At 39.8% G+C, this 4,439-nt stretch overlaps 1 long non-coding RNA gene across 1 annotated transcript; it reads left to right on the top strand.

Moving 5' to 3' along the window:
* The first annotated feature begins 2,663 nt into the window (after positions 1-2,663).
* LOC134634251 (uncharacterized) lies at positions 2,664-3,495 on the top strand. Its single transcript, XR_010094823.1, has 3 exons — positions 2,664-2,740; positions 2,824-2,904; positions 3,394-3,495. It is a non-coding gene; the product is annotated as an uncharacterized LOC134634251 (long non-coding RNA).
* The last annotated feature ends 944 nt before the right edge of the window (positions 3,496-4,439 follow it).

Below are 4,439 nucleotides of genomic sequence, written 5' to 3'. Positions count from 1 at the left end.
AGTATCAGGCTGCGAGAGTTGAGGCTCGGGTGTGAAATTTATGGTTTTCAGGGGTTTTATCGTTAACTCAGTTTCCCTGGGTCTTTTCCCATGTGTTATGAATAAATCTTTTTTTTTTTTTTTTTTTTTTTTTTTTTTGGTACCGGTACTGGTTTTATTTTGTCGTATTTATCCATGACACTTTAAAGGCCAGTCCGTGAAAATATTGTCGGACATAAGCTGGTCTGTGGAGCAAAAAAGGTTGGGGACCGCTGGTTTAGAATATGAAAACTGGACCCTGAAAACTACTTGGGTAAGTATAGGTATATACGAAAACAACTTGGTTGGGTTTTTGGTCTAAGGACTTCCTGGTTAGGTTTAGAGTTTAGAAAACTAGAAATTAAAAATTACTGGTTTAGTTCAGCATATGGAAAACTACTTTTTTTGGTTTAAATTAAGTCTTGAAAACTATTTGGTTGTGTTTAAGCACTAATACAATTTTGTTAGTTTTAGAGACAAAAGGTATCTTTGGTTTGGTTTAGGCCTTAAAAACTATTTGGTTAGATTTACACACTAAAATCCATGCACCAGATAGTACTTTGTTGGGTTTAGGCATTGAAAACTGCAAATGTTTTAGGAAAAGCTATGATTTGGATGAAAACATGCCCCTTCACAATGGTAACCCTGCTTGGTGACAAATTACATGTTGGGATGGCCTGATCCTTCTCACCAATAGTCTGTGAAGGCACAGACTTCAAAGGACACCTTGTGACTAAATAAACCATGCCATTTATTCACAAAACATGTGACAAAACTAAACTAATTGACGCTGCAGGGGTGAGAACAGGCTGTTTTTCCCAGCATAATCTATTTCCACAATGTTATTGTGATGCCAGACATGTTTGGTTTTCTCAGTCTTTCAGTTCTCCCAGAAATGTTTAACAGGCTTGAGGTCAGATGGCTCTGGGTTAAGTCCAGGACAGTCAGAACTCTTCGGTCTTTTTTGGTCTTCAACGAGTTCTCATGAAACTTTAACATGTGTTTTGGACTCGTTATCATACTGCAGGTTGCTCTGTTTTGATACCCAGCTCCAGGGTAAAATATTCTCACTACCATGTTTTTCTCCGGTTTCGATTCACTGTCTCCTTACATGCACTCATCTTTTATTACCACTAATCTCTAACTTGGACTCATCAGTTTTTCCATCATGAACTGTCAAACATCGTTACTTTATCTCTTTGTCCATCCCAATCCTCTGGCCTTGTTTGCTTTAAGAAATCTTAAGAAATGTTATTGGGCAGCCTTCTTTTGAAAGTGCTTGTGTTTCGCCTTCATCTGTGATGAAGAAGCATATCTGTCTCTCCTTGAACAAACTTCAGTGTAAGTGAGCTTTTGGCGGTGTTGTAGGTTTTGGTCTGCGTTGTGTTAATCTTGCTTACAACAGTGCGATGTAGTGCACCCTCCAATCAAAGGCTTTGATGGACTTTGATTGGAGTTTCAGGGAGAGAGCACTTCTGTGCTCATAACAGTTCTATTTCTGACACTTTTATTTTCCTTTTGTACAAATACTTTTTATGGTTCGTGCCACAAATTGGCATAACACTGATGACTGACCAAGGAATAAAGCAAAATCTGAAATATATAAATTTTCCATGTAGATATTAGATGTTTTTAAATTGTTGAAGATTTTGATCATTTGTATTTACTTTCTGTGTGAGTACCCTCCAACTACATTTCAACCTGTTGTTTATCAGGTGCATAATAAAAAAAAACAGTCTTATTTATTTAGAACTGCCATCCCTGGCCTTGCTTTTTTGTTTTTGGAGGGTTCCTCGATAGTCCTACTGGATGAGATAGATACACTTGTCTTTACAACTAAAGTCTAAAATAAAACCATCCAGACATCTTCCACTTATCCAGTTCAGGTTCATGGGAGCTGGAGCCTTTCCTGTGTCTTAGGTTGAGATACAGGTTACAGCTTTGGACAGAGTACCAGTCTTCTGCACCTTCAGCCAATATACAGGGTGGGCCACTTATATGGATACACCGTAATAAAATGGGAATGGTTGGTGATATTAAAGTCCTGTTTGTGGCACATTAGTATATGTGAGGGGGCAAACTCCTCAAGATGGGTGGTGACCATGGTGGCCATTTAGAAGTCGTCCATCTTGGATACAACTTTTGTTTTTTCAATAGGAAGAGGGCCATGTGACACATCAAACTTATTGGTAATGTTACAAGAAAAAAAATGGTGTGCTTGGTTTCAACGTAACTTTATTATTTCATGAGTTATTTACAAGTTTCTGACCACTTATAAAATGTGTTCAATGTGCAGCCCATTGTGTTGGATTGTCAATGCAACTGTAGTCCAGATGGAAAAAATCATATTTACACCAATGACAGAGAAGAGAGAGTATTTATTCTCCTTATTTTAACTGTCCACATCAACAAAGCGTTATATTTCCTATGACTATTGAATGCACCTCTCAGTTCACCCCACGTGAGAGCACCTAGCTCAGCGACCAATCAGAGCCTACTCAGGCCGCATTGACCCTGTCAGCCAGGAAGTGAGGTGAAAGTGCATGGTGCTCCCGGGTTTTTTCTCATCTCAGCAAGAGGAGTGGATGCATCTGCTACTCAAACCGAGAAATCCATGGACGAAAGAGAGGAAAAACTCAGAATTGAGAGGAAGGGAAGCCAGCATACTTACCTGCTGGAAGTCCGGAGTCGAGTGGCTGGATGAAGGAGAGAAGCAACGTCGGTAAGACGAGTGTTATTCCAAAGGAAAAAACTTGTAGAGACTTACCGTTGTGATCACGCTAATGCTAGCTCGGTCTCTCACAGGCTAACCACTCACCTTTCATCCGGAGAGCTGCTGCAATTCCAACACCAGTGTGTGTTGGGCTTTTGTGAAACGGAGCAACGGTGAGTAACATGTTCCTTAGCCGCTCTAAGGCTAATTTTTGTCAGTTCACTGTGAGTTAAAGTAACCTAGAGGGTAATTTTTAGTGCATTTCTCTCTCACGAATAGGCCTATAGTGTGGAGAAATTAAGCACACTGCTTTAATGCCTCTGAACCGAACTCACATGTGTATTTTGTTGCATATTTGCACATAGTTCTGAAATTGTTATGGTGTATTGTATTTTGAATGTCAGTGGTTACTTACCATAATTATTGTTTAATTAATGTTTACATGAATAGAGAAATATTTGAGCAACTTAGATGTTTAGTTCTCATATTTGATATACTTGAAAATTGAATGTTGTACAACAGAACTGTGAGAATTGATAAGATTTAAGATGTTGATGCAATGAATATGAGGTTGATGCAATATTTTGATTTTACATTTTAACCTTAAACAATGCATTTGAAACAGACTGATTAGAATGTACATTTTATGACCTGGATTATAGGTCAGGTTTTTTGGAGAGGACAGAAAAGTCCGAGGACCAGGACAAAATTCCGGTCGTGATAGATGGCGAGCCAACCACTTTGAGGACGATCCACCCCAAAGATACACACCCACACACTCATACATTCCAATTACACTCACAAGGACCTTTGAAGTTGGCTGTTGCCAACTTAACTCTAAATTCTTAAAGGGCCCCAACGAGTACTTTTATTTTGTTCAAGTGTGCATACTATTTATTTTATTTTATACTTTTTTCTGTACAAATTGGACAATATCTGTTATACTTTGTAACAATACAAGAGTGGCTACTCAAAAGTTAACATTGTGTCCAGGTCATTATTGCTGCTCAATACCTTGGCTCCATACGAATTTGGTGTCTTCTGATACTGGCCAGGGCCTCATTACGAGCCCAAGTAGTTATTGTGCTGTAATTCACCTTTTTACCTTAAAGTTGGTTACACAACCCTCTTCTCCCACTCTTCACACACTGATAGCAACACCGCAGGAGAAATGTCAGCACAGGCATCCAGTATCCGTAGTTTCAGGTGCTGCACATCTCGTATCTTCACACCATAGACAATTGCCTTCAGATGACCCCAAAGATAAAAGTCTAAGGGGGTCAGATCGGGAGACCTTGGGGGCCATTCAACTGGCCCACGACGACCAATCCACTTTCCAGGAAACTGTTCATCTAGGAATGCTCGGACCTGGCACCCATAATGTGGTGGTGCACCATCTTGCTGGAAAAACTCAGGGAACGTGCCAGCTTCAGTGCATAAAGAGGGAAACACATCATCATGTAGCAATTTCAAATATCCAGTGGCCTTGAGGTTTCCATTGATGAAGAATGGACCCACTATCGTTGTACCCCATATACCACACCAAACCATCACTTTTCTTGGTCCAACAGTCTTGGAGGGATCCATCCAATGTGGGTTAGTGTCAGACCAATAGCGGTGGTTTTGTTTGTTAACTTCACCATTCACATAAAAGTTTGCCTCATCGCTGAACAAAATCTTCTGCGTGAACTGAGGGTTCCAGTTTTTG

Source organism: Pelmatolapia mariae, linkage group LG9 (assembly GCF_036321145.2).
Source record: "Pelmatolapia mariae isolate MD_Pm_ZW linkage group LG9, Pm_UMD_F_2, whole genome shotgun sequence".
Lineage (NCBI taxonomy): Eukaryota > Metazoa > Chordata > Actinopteri > Cichliformes > Cichlidae > Pelmatolapia > Pelmatolapia mariae.
The sequence above is the reverse complement of the archived record's forward strand: the minus strand, read 5'-3'. Positions and strand labels throughout refer to the sequence as shown.